The sequence below is a fragment of the Manis javanica genome, chromosome 2, assembly GCF_040802235.1.
Source record: "Manis javanica isolate MJ-LG chromosome 2, MJ_LKY, whole genome shotgun sequence".
Classification (NCBI taxonomy): domain Eukaryota; kingdom Metazoa; phylum Chordata; class Mammalia; order Pholidota; family Manidae; genus Manis; species Manis javanica.
In genome coordinates, this window is record NC_133157.1 from 186807410 (window position 1) to 186825184 (window position 17775).

Genomic DNA, 17775 nt, shown 5'->3' on the forward strand with positions numbered 1-17775 from the left:
GCATTGTGTACTAAAAAGCACATCTTTGGAGGCCATATTCCACTTCGGGGACCCTTTCAGAAATAAGAACACTGGTGCGTACAGACAAAAGGACATATTTTAAAGCTTGTTTTCAAGTGGGGGAAATTAGAAAACCAACCGAATATCTCTCCATAAGGGAATAGCTGAATCAATTACAGTTTACCCATCCTGTGGAATACTTGGTTAGTTCAGAAAAGTGATGGGTGAGGTCCCCATGGATTGATAATGATGGAGGAATTCCACAATACATCAAGGGGCAAAAGTTGCTGATTAATGGATATGATACTGGTTCCATTAAAAAAAACCACACAACACAATATACAGATTTGTATGTGTAAGGATGGGCATGGTTGAAATATTGTTTACAGACAGGAGTTATTCGGGTAGGGTGGGCTGAGCCATCATCTTTCCCTTATATATCTTTATATTGTTTGTAACACAAAACAAGTGGGAGTTCCTTTTTAAGAATCTAATGAAACCAAGGCAATCCTGAGAAGGGAGAATAAAACCAGGGGAAGTCATGCTCCCCAACTTTAAGCCTTACTACAAAGCCACAGAAATCAAGACAATTTGGTACTGGCACAAGAACAGACTATTAGATCAACAGAACAGAATAGAGAGTCCATATGTAAACACATACAGATACATGGCCAATTAATATATGATAAAGGAGCCATGTATATACAATGGGGAAATGACAGCCTCTTCAACAACTGGTGTTGGCAAAACTGGACAGCTACATCCAAGAGAATGAAACTGGATTACTGTCTAACTCCACACACAAAAGTAAACTCGAAATGGATAAAAAACCTGAAAGTAAGTCATGAAACCATAAAACTCTTAGAAGACAACATAGGCAAAAATCTCTTGAATATAAGCATGAGCAACTTTTTCCTGAATGCTTCTCCTTGGGCAAGGAAAACAAAAGCAAAAATAAACACATGGGACTAAATCAAACTAAAAAGCTTCTGTACAGCAAAGGACACCATCAATAGAATAAAAAGGCATCCTACAGTATGGGAGAATATATTCATAAACAACATATCTGACAAGGGGTTAACATCCAAAATATATAAAGAACTCACACGCCTTAACACCTAAAAAGCAAATAACCCAATTTAAAAATGGGCAGAGGATATGAACAGACAGTTTTCCAAAGAAAAAATTCAGATGGTCAACAGGCACCTGAAAAGATGCTCCACATCATAAATTACGCAAATTGAAACCACAATGAGCTATCACCTCACACCAGTTAGGATGGCTAATATCTAAAAGACTAGGAACAAAAACAGCTGGCGAGGATGTGGAAAAGGGGAACACCCCTACCCTGCTGGTGGGAATGTACACTAGTTCAACCATTGTGGAAAGCAATATGGAGGTTCCTCAAAAAACTAAAAATAGAAATACCATTTGACCCAGGAATTCCACTCCTAGGAATTTACCCAAAAAAAACAAGTTCTCAGATTCAAAAAGACATATGCACCCTTATGTTTATCACAGCACTATTTACAATAGCCAACACATAGAAGCAGCCTAAGTGTCCATCAAAAGATAAATGGATAAAGAAGAGGTGGTACATATACACAATGGACTATTACTAAGCCATAAGAAAGAAACAAATCCTATTATTTGCAACAACATGCATGGAGCTAGAGGGTATTATGCTCAGTGAAATGAGTAAGGCAGAGAAAGACAAGTACCAAATGATTTCCCACATTTGTGGAGTATAACAACAAAGCAAAACTGAAGGAACAAAATAGCAGCAGACTCACAGACTCCAAGAAGGGACTAGAGGTTACCGAAGGAGAGGGATGTGGAAGGGCGGGTGGGAAGGGAGGGAGAAAGAGATTGTGGCATATCATGATTAGTGCACATGGTGTGTGTGGGGTCCTGGGGAAGACAGTGTAGCACAGAGAAGACAAGTAGGGACTCTGTGGCATCTTACTACACTGATGGACAGTGACTACCATGGGGCATGGGAGGCTGGGGGGAACTCGATAATAAGGGTGAATATAGTAATCACATTGTTTTTCTTGTGGAACCTTCATAAGAGTGTATATCAATGATACCTTAATAAAAAATAAAATTAAATAAATAAAAATAACAACAACCAAAAAAAAATAAAATAAATCCTACCACTTGCAACAACATGGATGGAGCTAGAGGGTATTATGCTCAGTGAAATTAGCCAGGTGGAGAAAGACAAGTACCAAATGATTTCACTCATTTGTGAAATATAACAACAAAGCAAAAACTGAAGGAACAAAACATCAGCAGACTCACAGACCCCAGGAAGGGACTAGAGGTTACCAAAGGGACAGGGGTGGGGAGGGTGGGCAGGAAGTGAGGGAGAAGGGGATTAAGGAGTATTATGATTAGTACACATAATGTAGGGGGGCATGGGGAAGGCAGTATAGCACAGAGAAGACAAGTGGTGACTACACAGCATCTTAATATGCTGATGGGCAGTGACTGTAATGGGGTATGTGGTGGGGGACTTGATAATATGGGTGAATATAGTAACCACAATGTTGCTCATGTGAAACCTTCATAAGATTGTATATGAATTATATCTTAATAAAAATATTAAATTAATAAAATAAAATAAATAAAAGAATCCAATAAAGTTTAAATGACAAATTGAATGACTGTGTGGCAGAATAATTTCCCCACCCACCCCAGATACTCACATCCTAATCCCTGGAACCTACGGATATGTTAATTTTATGGCAAAAAATACTAAGTCACATTTGCAAGTGTGAGTAAGTTAAGGGTTTTAAGATGGGAAGATTGTCCTGAATTGTTGAGCCCAATGTAATCAGAAGGGTCCTTAGAAGGGAGAGGCAGGAGGGTCCCAGGCAGAGTAGGACACGTTATGGTAGAAGCAGTGGCTGGAGCGATGCAAGCCAAGGGGTCATGAGGCCTACAGGAGCTGGAAAAGCCACAGAATGGATTCTCCCCCAAAGTCTGCAAAAGAAACACAGTCCTGCTGGCACCTTAAATTTAGGACTTCTGACCTCCAGAACTGCAAGAAGAAAGATTTGCTGTGTTAAGACACTGAGGTTGTGGTACTTGGTTACAGCAACAATAGGAAATGAATACAGGGTCACGTTTAAGATGTGATGATCACTTCCACTTTAGGATTTGAGTTCCTGAAGGGAGATTTTTATGGAATAAAAGAAGGATCCTGAATCTCCAATTTCAGCTAGGGAGGAGTTGTCCTGTAAGAGAGAAGTGTGAAGAGAACCTCAAAAGCTCATGATGTGTGTCGAGGGATGGCAGTGACCTCAACCCTGGCCATCAGAATAAGCCGAGAATGCTAGTTTGCTGCTCCCAGAGGGGCTCTTGCATGGGCCATGCATGAGGACCCTCACTGCGGAGCTGCAGGGCTGAAGCACAGCTGTAGGTACCGCGTGTGTCCATCCAAGGAAAGTAGTGTGAGGGATACTGTGCAGAAGTGAGAGTCCATGAACTCGATAGTCACACATCAATGCAGACAGAACCTCAAAACAGTACTGAGGGGAAAGGTAAGAAACAATGAAATTTATGAATGTACATTAAAAACACATACATCCAAACACTACATATGTATAAGTATATATGCACATTTAAGAACATACAGAAAACCTCCCGAGGTACCCTTAGCAGAAGGGGATGAGAGTGGGGCCAGGGATGAAGAAGCCGGAGAACAGAAAAAGAGGCACTGTGAACGCCCGGGTGATGGTGGGCGGTGTACATCTAGGGGTCTGATCCATTACATCTGCCCCTGGGCTCCAAAAGCAAGAAGGTTCAGGTTAATGAGATCCAGCTCAGGGCTGGGCCTCAGTCACTTTTGTAAGTTCCAGAGGTGATTCTGAGGTTCCTCCAGAGCCGAGAACCTAGGGTTCATGCTGAACATGCACAGTTCTGTGATACCGTCTGGAGAGAGCCGAGGCGGCCGGGGAGACATGGGCCCCTAACATGGCAGCTAGTGTGTTGGATGACAGCATTATGGGTAGCTCTCTTCCTGTATCTTCTAAATTACTTTGATGTTCTACAGCTCTTTTATTTTTTAAATGCCATTGACTTTTTTGTTTTTAAATAGTTCAAAGTTTCTAGGGAGTTAAGTGCCATGAGGGACCTCAACAGCCACTTGAGATTTTAAGGTTCAGACTGAATAGTAGCAGGTGCCAAATTCAGCAAAAATTAATGTTAAATGGCAATTGAAACAAGAGTTAACTCTTTAAGGTTGGAAGAAGTCTTAATGGTTATACTTAAAACTTTAAGACTTGGAAGAAGTCTGAACACTCATACCTAAAACATATTTCCTTGTATGTTGCATTTCAGTTTAAATACAAGAAGTGCACTTAATATATTTGCTATCTAAATCAATGATGTGCTTATGCAAAGTAAAGTAAGAGTACTGAACAGGGAGAACATGTGAGTTTCCCTTTTCAGTCATTTTTCAGTGCACCCAACTCTAAGGGACTGTACAGGGTCCCAGGGTGTACAGGGTTAAGAAGTCTCTTGAGAAGTCTCTTGGGCAGCCACTGTTGTACAGCTCTTCCTCTCATCGGCCTGTCTCTGGCTATGGAGACATCTGAGTGGGTGCAAGATAATGAGTTGTAAGAAATACATATTTGGTCATATGACCAAACATATATTTTTCCAGATATATCTGGTCTTGATCCGCAGTTCCTGAAAACACTGCAGATCATAAAATGGGTGTTTTGTCATGTTAATGAGAGACTTTTTACCAGACCCAAGGGCAGGGCTGGAGGCTGAATCAGCCAATGGCCAATGATTTAGTCAGTCATGACTATGCAATGAAGCCCTCACAAGACCCCTGAGAAGAGCTCGCTTGCTCTCCTCTGCTCTGCCTGCTTTACCCGGTTGGATCCTGATTCTTCGTCAGAAAGCTCCTATGCTTGGGGAACCAGAGCACCTCCACATGCCACTGAGGCAGGCCCCGAGCTCCACGAGGTTCATAGAAGCTCCTTTATCTAGGACCTCACCCTATATATTTTGTCATCAGGCTGTTAACTTGTATCCTTTACAGTATCTTTACTAAGCTGGTATATGTAAGCATTTTCCTGAGTTCTGTGAGCTGCTCTAGCCAATTAATTGAACCTAATGGGGAGTCATTGGAACCTCCAGTCTGTAGCTGATAGCACAGGTAACTGCCTGGGGTTTGCAACCCATGTCTGAAGTTGGGGTGGAGGACAGTCTTGTGGGATGGAGCCCTTAACCTGGGAATTTGGTGCTGTCTCCAGGCAGAGAGTCAGAATTGAGTTGAGTTCTCTAACACCTTGCTGGTATTCAAGAATTGCTTGGTGTTATTTGTGGGAAGACCCCCTCCCACATACTTACACTCACACACACATGCAGGAACTGGTCCAGGAACCTGAAAGGAGTTATACTACTATTACTGCTGTGTATAATACTATTTCTGTTGTCTTACATGGAAAAACACACCTGAATGGGCCACCCTCACATAGCATCCTGCCCATGGGGTGGGCTGCCCCACTTAGCAGCATCTGCTCCCTCCCTGCCTACTCATCCAGACACTGATTTCCTCCTGCTTCTCAGTTCTCAAACCTACTACACCCAGATCAGTTAGGGTAATGCTACCTGCTGAAGTAATCAAACCCCAAATATTCAGTGGTTTGAAAAATAAATGTTTATTTCTTGCTCACATAAAAGTCAGGGCAGGTGTTCTTGGTTAGCAGGTGGCTCTTAGGGAACCCAGGTACCTTCATTTTGTGGCTTCTCCCTCTTAGAGCCCTCAGGTTTTCTGTACCTACTCAATAGCTTGTACATAAGAAAGAAAAACGAGAAAGGACTTATCTGCTTCTTAACCCCCTTAGCCAGGAAATGCTACCGACTGCTTCTACTCAGTCAACTGGCAAGAACTAGCTACATGGTCCCCTCCGATATGATGTCTGGGATATGTAGTTCCTGGCTGAGCAGCTCTATAATATGGAAGAGGAGCGTGGAGGAGTATGGGCCTTTGCTCTCTACAAGCAGCCAAGTATGTCACACCCTTCGCAGTCCCAGTTCTGGTTAATAATTGTACTTCATACTTCACTGGAAAATGGAACCACTCAGACATTTCCTTACCTTCCTATCACCAAATCCACCAGGCTATGTACCCACACTTTCTGCCTTCTCTCTTATCACTAGTGTTATAGGATGTTACATGGTCCTTTCCTTGTTGTCTTCATTTTGATTGAAGACAAAGACAAAAATAATGCCTGTAACTCTAGGGAAAGGAAATCCTGGGGCAAAATACCTCTAAAACCAAAATCAGTCACAGGGAGAAATAAAGTTTAAAACCCATTTATTGCTTACAAACTGTGGTCCGGGGCCATGCCATTTCTCTTTCTTGCTTGGGCAGAAGCAAACCAGCCCTCCCCCTAACCTCTCAGGTTCAGATAAGCCCTTGGTCACCCAGGCAATTACCCTCTAATATGGAGGTGAACTATTGCTCTCCACTCCTGAGGAACACCTGTTGATATGCAAATGCACTGAAGCCAGGCAAGATATTCTGGAAATATTACTATTTTACCCACAGGCCACCCTTCCAGAAATCTCACCTTACCATCTACTTAATCCCCCTCTTTTGCAATGGTCCCTGGGCAAGAAAACTTAAGCACTGTGACCAGACTAATGACATAACAATAGCAACAGCAATAAAATTATGACAATCCTCAAGCCAGAGGACACAGGTAGGTTCAAAGTCTTATGCAGATTAAGTAAAGCTCATCTATGCAGGAAAAGCAACCAATCAATAGTCCAGTAGCCATATCCAAGTCATGGCATACCAATATCTTTCTGACACGGGCAGGCACCCAGTATAGTCTATCTACCATGTGAGGAGGGCTATCAGCCCCCTTACTATTGTCCCATGCTGCTGTGGGACTCAATGTAAGTCCTCCTTAGAGCACAGGAAGCACTCCTCTCTGCAGGCTTGGGGCCTCTCCTCAGCCTCAGGGCCTCTCCTCGGCCTCCCCAGTCTGCAGGGCTCTGGCTGGCAGCAGGAGCAGCCTTTGGCTTGGGCTGGCATCAGTGCAGCCAGCAGCGGTGGTGGCGCCTCCATGACCACATGAATGCAGACACACATCCCTTGGTGCAAGCCCACTTCTCCCCATCATCTCTAGGGGCAGCCCTCCCAAAGGTCACACTCATTATGACAGATTTCAGGTTCAGAGCTCCTGCCAACTACTGCCAGGTGTAACTCCAGGGAAAGGAAATCCTGGGACAAAATACCTCTAAAACTGAAATCAGTCTCAGGGAGAAATAAAATTTAAAATCTGTTTATTGCTTACAAACTGCAGTCCAGGGCCATTTCTCTTTCCTGATCAGGCAGAAGCAAACCAGCCCTCCCCCTAACCTCTCAGGTTCAGATAAGCCCTCAGTCGCCTGGGCAATTACCCACTGATATGGAGGTGAACTACTGCTCTCCACTCCTGAGGAACACCTGGTGGAATGCAGATACACTAAAGCCAGCCAAGATATTCTGGAAATATTACAATTTTACCTACAATGCCACAGGTGCTAAGTACTCCAAAATCCTAAAGTGGAATGCTAGACCACAGACTGGGTGGCTTAAACAACAGACATTTATTTTCTGACAGTTCTGGAGGCTGAAAGTCCAAGATGAAAGTATTGGTGGGGTTTGGTTTCTCCTGAGCCCTCTCTCCCTGGCTTGCCTCCTTATTGCTATGTCCTCACATGGCTTTTCCTTTGTATGCAGAAGCCCCTGGTACCTCTACTCCTTCTTAAAAGGATGCTAGTTATATTGGATCAGGGCCTACCCATAGGACCTCATTTAAAATTAATTACCTCTTTAAAGGCCCTCTCCAAATATAATCACATTCTAAAGTACTGGGGATTAGGGCTTCAACATAGGAATTTTGGAGGGACATAGTTCAATCCATAACATACAGAATCTGTGAGATACTATCAGCTGTTTTAAGCACTAAGATATGGAATAATGTATACAACAATAGATAATGAACACAAGTACTTAGGTAAGACTTTCTAAGAGACCATGAAACTGTCTCTGCCCAAAATCCCCTCCAGGAATTTCCAAGAAGGCTGAGTGCTCAGTGGGCATGGAAGTGGCTGGTAGTGAGGATTTCCTTAGAGAGAGATGTCAGTGTGCTGAGCTGTGCCACCGCCACCACCCCCACCTGACACCACTGGGAGAGGAGTGCATCAACCTCACCTCAACCAGTGTGGGAAGGGATGGGTTTCAGGACACACACCTCAAAATATGGCACCTTTACATTGTTAAAAAGAAAGCCATAGACACAAAATGATTTGGTAGGCCACATCACCAAACTGGGACTTGATACCTAACCTAATTGCAGTTTAAACCTTCCCCAAGATTATAATCTTAACTAGTCAGTATGGAATGTCCTGTTCACCACAGTGAGGTTAATTCACCTAATAAGAACTTTTTGTCTCCCAGAGGGAAATGACCTTGTCCAAAATAATCCCTTTGTTTATCACCTTTGTCCCACCCTGTCTCTACCTTTAAAAACCTTCCATTTTGTACATCTCCTAAGAATTTCTTTTTACTTGCTAGATGGGAAGCTGTCCAATTCATGAATCATTGACCAAAGCCAATTAGATATTCAAATTTACTCACTGAATTTTATTTTAATAGCAAATTGAATATTTTAAGCTGATGGAATCTGAGAAAACAGCAGAAACAGGTTCACTCTGACCTTCCTCCCTTACCCTTCTCCCCTGAAACAGGTCATAAACCCTCATGTGCAAGGTGCCCTCTCTCTCATCTTTCTCTTCCATACCTGGAGGAAAGAAGCATCCTAACTTCTGAAGACTAAGGGGACACTGTAAGGGTAGAAAAGTTTTCCTTTCTTCCCTTCTAGATCTTTGGCTGGTCTAATAATTAAATTGATATAAGACAGACTTACAGGAGAACAACAAACATTTTAATAACATATTTACCTCCTGTATATATGGGGAAGGCCCAGGGAAGTGGAATAAGCCATCTTATTGAAATGGCAGAAGCTATCACCTTAAATACCATCTTCAGCAAAAGACAAAAGATATTGGAGGTGGGAAGTCAGTTAAGGGAGACCACCAGGAAAAGGTTGTTATGCAGATTTAAGTTGTTGCCTTCTCCTTTGATAAGAGTTTCTATTCATTCATATGTGGAGTATAAGAACAAAGAAAAAATCTGAAGGAACAAAACAGCAGCAGACTCACAGAACCCAAGAATGGACTAACAATTACCAAAGGGAAAGGGACTGGGGAGGGTGGGTGGGAAGGGAGGGATAAGGGGGAAAAGGGGCATTACGATTAGCAGGCATAATGTAGGGTGTGGGGGACACGGGGAGGGCTGTAAAACACAGAGAAGACAAGTAGTGATTCTCCAGCATCTTACTACGCTGATGGACAGTGACTGTAATGGGGTATGTGATGGGGACTTGGTGATGGGGGGAGTCTAGTAACCATAATGTCACTCATGTAATTGTAGATTAATGATACTAAAATAATAAATAAATAAATAAGAAAAATAATAAATAAAAAAGAGTTTCTAGAGATTTAGTCATCCTCTTTCTGGTACAGCTACGGAAACACCTTTACAAATGGAGATTTTCGCTGTAAATATAAATGTCTCTTACAAAAGGATAACTTCTTAGCTTCAGAGCTTCTCTTGTATCTTCAGTTTCTTAAAAATACCCAGTTTAAAATTATCAATATGCCAAAGAGGCAGGTCTTTGGGCCAAACCTGCTCCCCTTCCCCACCAAAAAAGAGTCCTAAAAAAATAGGCCCTGCTAATTCCCCATTTACTATGCTTATCTAATACAACCTAACCAATCATTTCTACTCAACTGTCCACTTTTCATGAGACCTAGCATAAAAATATGCACATCTTCATTTTCTTATGAAGGCTCCCATGTCAGACAAAACCTACTTTGAATGAATCTGTATGCTTTTCTCCTGTTAATATTTGTCAATTTAATTTCCAGATGCTCTTAGGGTAAAGGAAAGCTTTTTCCTTCTCTATTGAATCTTTGAGAAAACACTTAGGGCATCTGAAGAGTGTCCCCTGGACTTTGGGGGGACAGTGGCTAGTATCTGACCTAACCTGGGGGACGCTGAAAGGAGACATTCTACTTCAGTGTGACACTACCAGACTGCAGAGTGAGAGGGCAAGGGGTAAGCATGTGAAGAATAGCAGAATATGCTACCCCAAATATAGCACTGGCACAAGGATTATTTTGAGCTGAAGGCAACTAAGATGAAGTAGATATAAGAAAGCTTCCAAACTCATTCTATGAGGCCAGCATCACTTTAATACCAAACCCAGGCAAAGACACTACAAAAAAGAAAATTATAGACCAATATCCCTGATGAACATAGCTGCAAAACTACTCAACAAACTATTAGCAAACTGAATTCCAAAGTACATAAAAAGGATCATCCATCACAACCAAGTAGAATCTATTCCAGAGATGCAAAGATGGTATAATATTAATAAATCAATCAATATCATACACCACATTAACAAAAAAGGATAAAAACCACATGACCATCTCAATAGATGCTAAAAAAGCATCTGACAAAATTCAACATTCATTCACAATAAAACCTCTCAACAAAATGGGTATAGAGGGAACATACCTCAATATAATAAAGGCCATATACAACAAACCCACAGCTAACATAATACTTAATGGTGATGAAAAGCTGATAGCTTTTCCTCTAAGATCAGGACTAAGACAAGGATGTCCATTCCACTCTCACCACTTTTATTCAACATAGTACTGGAGGTCCTACCCACAGCAATCAGACAAGATAAAGAGATAAAAGGAACCCTAATTGGTAAGGAAGAAGTTAAACTGGAACTATTTGCAGATGACATGATATTATACATAGAAAACCCTAAAGACTCCACCAAAAAACTATTAAAATTAATAACTGGATTCAGCAAAGCTGCAGGACACAAAATTAAAACACAGAAATCTGTTGCATTCCTATATACTAATAATGAACTAGAAGAAAGAGATTCAGGAATACCACTCCACTTACAATTGCATCAAAAAGAATAAAATACCTATGAATAAACCTAACCAAGAGAAAGACCTATACTTATACAACTATAAGACACTCATGAGAGAAATAAAAGACAGAAATAAATAGAAATCTATCCTGTGCTTATGGATTGGAGGAATTAATATTGTCAAAATGACCATCTTGCCCAAAGCAATTTACAGATTCAATGCAATCCCTATCAAAATACCAACAGCATTTTTCAATGACAGAACAAATAGTTCTAAAATTCTTATGGAACCACAGAAGACCATGAATAGCCAGAGTGATCCTGAGAAAAAAAACAAAGCTGGGGGTATTACGTTCCCTGACTTCAAGCTCTACTACAAAGCTACAATAATCAAAACAGTTTGGTACTTCCACAAGAATAGTCCCATAGATCAATGGAACAGAATATGGAGCCCAGATATAAACCCATGCATATACGGCCACTTAATATATGATAAAGGAGCCATGAATATACAATGGGGAAAAGACACCCTCTTCAATAACTGATGTTGGCAAAACTGGACAGCTACATGCAAGAGAATGAAGCTAGATTATTGTCTAACTCCATACACAAAAGTAAACTCGAAATGGATCAAAGACCTGAATGTAAGACATGAAACCATAAAACACTTAGAAGAAAACATACGCAAAAATCTCTTGAACATAAGTATGAGCAATTTTTTCCTGGACTCATTTCCTGAGCATGGGAAACAAAATCCAAAATGAACAAGTGGGACTATGTCAAACTAAAAAGCTTCTCTGTACAGCAGAGGACACCATCAGCAGAACAAAAAGACAACCTACAGTGTGATAATCTATGTTCATAAACAATTTATCTGATAAGGGGCTAACATCCAAAATATATAAAGAACTCATATGCCTCAATGCCAAAAACATCCAAAACCTGATTAAAAAATGAGTGGAGGACCTGAAAAGAGATTTCTACAAAGAAGGAATACAGATGGCCAACAGGCACAAGAAAAGATGCTCCACATCACTATTCATTAGGGAAATGTAAATCAAAACCACAATGAGATATCACTCACACCAGTTAGGATGGCCAACATACAAAAGACAAGAAATAACAAGTGTTGGCAAGGATGTGGAAGAAATGGGACTCCTCCTACACTATTGGTGGGAATGTAAACTGGTCCAACCACTGTGGAAAGCAGTATGGAGGTCCCTCAAAAAACTAAAAATAGAAATACCATTCAACCCAGTAATTTCACTTCAAGAATTTACCCAAAGAAAACAAGATCCCAGATTCAAAAAGACATATGCACCCCTATGTTTATTGCAGCACTATTTACAATAGCCAAGAAATGGAAGCAACCTAAGTGTCCATCAGTAGATGAATGGATAAAGAAGATGTGGTACATATACACAATGAAATATTATTCAGCCATAAAAAAAAGAAATCCTGCCATTTTCAACAACATGTATGGAACTAGAGGGTATTATGCTCACTGAAATAAGTCAGGTGGAGAAAGACAAATTCCATATGATTTCACTTATTTGTGGAATATAAAACAAGCAAAACAGAATGAACAGAACAGCAGGAGACTCATAGACACTGAGAAGGGAGTAGTTACCATGGGGGAGGGATTGGGGTGGGTGGGTGGGGAGGGCAAGGGGGATAAAGGGGCACAAAAATTCTCAATCATAATATAAGCTGGTCATGGGGATAGTAGTACATCATGGAGAATATAGTCAATGATTCTGTAAAATGTTTCTATGTTGACAGATAGTAACTGCACTAGAGGGGGTGAAAATTTAATAATATGGTTAAATGTTGAACTACTGCATTGTATATTTGAAACCAACATAAGATTGTATATCAATGATACTTCAATAAAAAATAAATTTTAAAAAAAGAAAGTTCCTTGCCCTCCCCTAACTGCCTAAAAGTAGGACACACATTTGTAAAAGTGTCCCCTGTCCCTCTCTACTAGGAAGGACAGAAGTTACTCACTGGAGACAACTCTAGACTCTTATAAGCACCAAAGGAATCAACATAACAAAATTTGCTAACACCAGTCCTTTTTTTCCACTAGTTTCCACATGTTTTTGCCTTCCCACTATTTGACACCCCTGGGAGCTCAAAACTATTTTCTTTTTTTGGTCATTCTCTATAAATTTATTGTTCTTTTGTTAAGATGCTATATAAGCCCAAGTTTTAACCAGTCCTTTGACTTATTCATGGCTGAGTGCTCACCACATATATGTACAAGTTAATAAACTATTTGTTTTCTCCTGTTAATCTGTCTTTTGTCAGTCTGGATTATAAGGCTGCAGGCAGAGAACCTAAGATGCAGAGAGGAAAAAGATATTTTTCCCTGTCTACATATTCCCAAGAATCCAGTTATAAGTGGGTGGAAAGGGGCTGGACTTTTAAGAGAGCCTAAAAAGGGACACTGGTGGAGGGGCAAGATGACCGAGCACAGAGGAACGCTGCTGGAAGTCAGGTGGCTGGGGGAAGTTGTAGCCAGAGTGCCTTAAACCTGACTATACATTACATCAGCTGGGACTCTTGTTAACTGTAGATTCTGATTTCAACAGGGGTCTCTCCACTTCCATCAGGTAATGCCTGTGCTGCTGCTCCACAATGACCTGTGTAGGGACCTAGGGCAGGCCACCCCAATGTGTACCACAAAGGCCTGTTTTTTAGTGGGCAGATAGCTACACACAAGCAGGGAGAGGGAGGGGGACTTTGGTCAGATGCTTGCTTATATTCTACATATGCTGTGCAAGCTATTCCCATGGAATGTGGAATGAGAAGCTGTGTAACACACTGGCCAAAACCAGCTAGTTCCAAAATGGAAGAGAAATTGACAGAAATTTCACCCTAAAACCCATTGACCTAGTAAAAATCACACCTCCCCATGCCATGACAGTTCCAGTGGAACCACTACAGTCAAAAATCCCCCTTCCTGACATGAGGGTGCAGCAACCCCAAACTCCAGGAAAACTCTAGCTGTTCCCTTTGAAATCTAATATGATTTAGTGAATGTTCATCTCCCCTCAGATTAAAAAAGCTCCCTATTGTTCCTTCTGTGCCCCAACTCTTGGGTGTGTACTCTTGTCTTTCTTTAAACTCAAAATCTCCAAATAAACTCTTAATAACTCAACTGCTTTTCTGCGTGTGTTCTTGAATTCTTTGTCACAATGAGACCAAGGACCCGCCTCCAGTAACATAATGATGACTTTGAATTAAAGCAACTGGAGAAACAGCCAGTATAGAAGGGATACTCTGACCCTCCTCCGTCCGCATAGGATCTAGGAACTAACTCTGCCAGGTGAAAGGTGTCCTCCCCACACCTGGAGGGTAGACTTCCTTATCACCAGAGACGGAATTCGGAGCCAAAAAAGCAACAAATCTTGTCACTTTTTTTTGCTAATTTACTACGCCAGTCTAAATTCCATTCAGAATTCCTTATTAATTGAAGCTCCCAAATATAACTTTCCTTTGTCCTGTCAATTTTCCTCACAGATTTATTGTCTGTCTAAAATGTATAAAAACTGCCTGCCTTGCTCATTTCTGTAGGTCTGTTTCATTATTGGCCCTCTGTATGCACATAATTAAATTTTGGGGTTTTTTTCCTGTTTATCTCACGCCAATTTGATTCTTAGGTCAACTGGAACCTTAAAGGGTAGAGGATAGTGAATAAAACACCCCTAGAGGCGGCAGGCTCTAAGTACCCACCTGGTGCCTCTCCCGAGGAAGAATCAGTGGTTGTGCAGCGGCACCGTCAAGGTCACGTGAGGGTTGCAGCGCGCGCACATTACCCACCTCCCTCCGCCCGCACAGCTCCAAGGCGGCCGCTGCTGGGGTCAGGACAGGGGGAGGGTAGGTGCAAAGAGGAATAACCTCGTTTCCATTTTCACCTGTGTACAAAGCAGGGACGAGCTTTATAGTTGGACTGGGATTTAGAGTTTCCATATCAGCCCAGACATTTGCCCCAGATAAGCTGAAAAGCTGTGAGATCTGCCTGCTGCCTTGAGAGCCCTTCTCACCAGTTCCCGGGCTGCAGCCCTCCATCTCCATCCATCAGTTCCTCTCTCCCTGTTAGACCTTTCCCACCTCACACTAACAGGCACTCCCCCTCTTTAACAAATCAAACCAAAACAAACCGAAACAAGTCCTTCCTCCACACCTTGCCTCGTTCAGCCACAGTTGCTAGTAAAAGTTCTCCTCAGAATGGCCACATTGTCTCTACTTCCTTGCTTCTCATTCAGTTTTGTTTTTCTACACATTTAAATTGGGAAATATGTATACAAAAGAGGGGTAAAAAATGGTTTTCTTGTTCCTTGGACAAGTAACTAGTTTCTCTGAAGCTTTGTCTTCCTACTGTAGCAAGGATACAGCCTTGCTATGTTTTGAAAGCATTAAATAATTCTGCCAAGTATTATGACACAAAGTGTGTCCTCAATAAATGTTGCTTATGGCTGGTATGGATAAAATGAGAGTTCCTGTGGCCAGGATTCTCACCTGGCTGTGGCTGACTAGCTCACTGCACACCTGTGGGCAATACGTGGCTGCTGACTCTATATAAAGAGCTCCACCCAGTGCTCTGGGCATGACACGGTGGCAGGGCTGCAAGGCTGCAGGAGAGCAGAGCAGAGGCTGGAGTGGTGGCAGCGCCAAGGACAGAGGCCCAGAGGACGGCTGTGCAGGACGGCTGTGCAGAGAGCCCCAGAGGACGGCTGTGCAGGACAGCTGTGCAGAGAAGTCCAGTGGACAGCTGTGCAGACAGAGGGGCCTAGAGGCAGAGACTGGCTTGCTGCATGCAGACTCGCTCTGAGTGAATGGAATTTTAGTGACTGACCTGCCACTGTGAGAATAAAGTTGGGTATAACCCTTTCACCCCAAGAACGTTCTGCTGTCATTTTCTTTGGTCACACTGAATCCATAGCGAACTTGCCCAGGGCTGAAACCCATTGGCAAGACACTGAGCATAAGACACCCCTGCAATTTCAGGGAGAGCAGGCTGACCTTAGCTGAGTTGTACCCAGGAAGTCCTGAAAAGTACCTTATTTCCTTCTCCTCTCTGGTGCCTCCCCCTGCACCCCACATACCATCTCCTCATATACTTCATTCTCTGTGGCCTGGGACACAGAGCTGAGAATTGCAAAATGCAATCAACAATGGGAAGACCATGGACTCTCCCCATCAGCCTCCAGAGCACTGACAAAAGTCATCTGTCCCTCAGGCCCTAGGGATGTGGTAACTCCTGGATCTCTTTCCTCTTAAATAATGAAAATGAAATCAAGTAAATTTTAAAGATCTAATTGGCCTTACTGAACACTTCACAAATTGGGCAGCATTCTATCTAGCAAGTAAAAAGGAGCTCCAAAGGGCTACAGACAGAGAAAGGTTTTTAAAAACAAGGCAAGGAAGTCATAAAACAAACAAGATTATTTTGGATAAGGTCATCTTCCTTTTGGGGACAAAAGGTGGATTATGTCAATGGTGCTGACCAGAAAATTGCAGACTGATTGGTTAAGATTACATTCCCAGGGAAGGCTGAAATTGCAACTAGGTTAGGTACTATGCCTTGGTTTGGCAATGCAGGCTTAGCATAAGTGACTCCCTTTCGGTCTTGTTGTTTCTTTTTAATACTCCCTTATTCCACATTGGTCACAACCTCTTCTTATTCCATGTGCTCTGAGGGCCTAGGACATGCCAGCTGTGGAACCAGTTGCCGTGCGGTTTCAGAGACTTTACAACTGACCCTACATGCTCCTGTCCTCAAGGAGTTCTCGGGAGGGGAGAACAAAGCAATCAGGCCCCAAACCCAGACTTCACTGGGGAATAGCTGTGCAGCCTTGGCCATGACATTTCCAGAGCATCCATTTATTCATCTACAAATAGGGAGAGACTAAGTACTCTGCAGGACTGTTACATGGTACAATCTAGCTCTTAAGATTTCCACAAAAAGAATGTTTCTGTTTCACTCTGCCTGTTGAGAAAAAATGGAACATAAGGTATGAAACTTACTTCTTTCTAAAGATAAACAAACATGTTGGAGATGCAAAATAATACACTGGAATACATAGTATAATCTGAAAGACAGAAAAGCAGTCTGGGTAATATTTCAGTTCTATGGCTAAATAAACCCCAACTTGGCTGGGTCAAAGGTGAAAAGATTATGTCACGGTCCAGGCTTCAGTGTTGCCACTAGGGGGCATCCGTCTGTAGACACTGAACTGGCGTGACAGCACAGTACCTCCGCCTTCTCTGCAGAAGGTAGAAGAGACAGAACATGGCTAATTGTCAAGAACCAAAACGAGGCAAGTATTGAATTTTCATTTCTAAATTTAGTCCTTATACCATGTGACAAAATATAAAAGAGACTGCCAAATGCCAAGGAAGTGAGAGAAGTCTGCCAGTTGGTCTTTCCCTTGTAAAATACCCCCTTGAGAACAAACAGTATTATATTGCAATGCTATTAGATTGTCAGGGATTTGGAGAACATATTATTAGAGGAATTTGTTAATACAGAGTAATAAGTGGACATGGAACATCTTGCTTTGGGAGGTTTCTTATTTGATTTCCTGAGGGATTTCTTTTGGTTCACATCTACATGGAAACTCATGTAAAACATGAAAATATGGTTGGCATTAATTTTTCTCTTCATAAATGTTTTCTATTTTATTTTCCCTTCTGCACGGCTGGGGAGCAATGAGCATCCTGG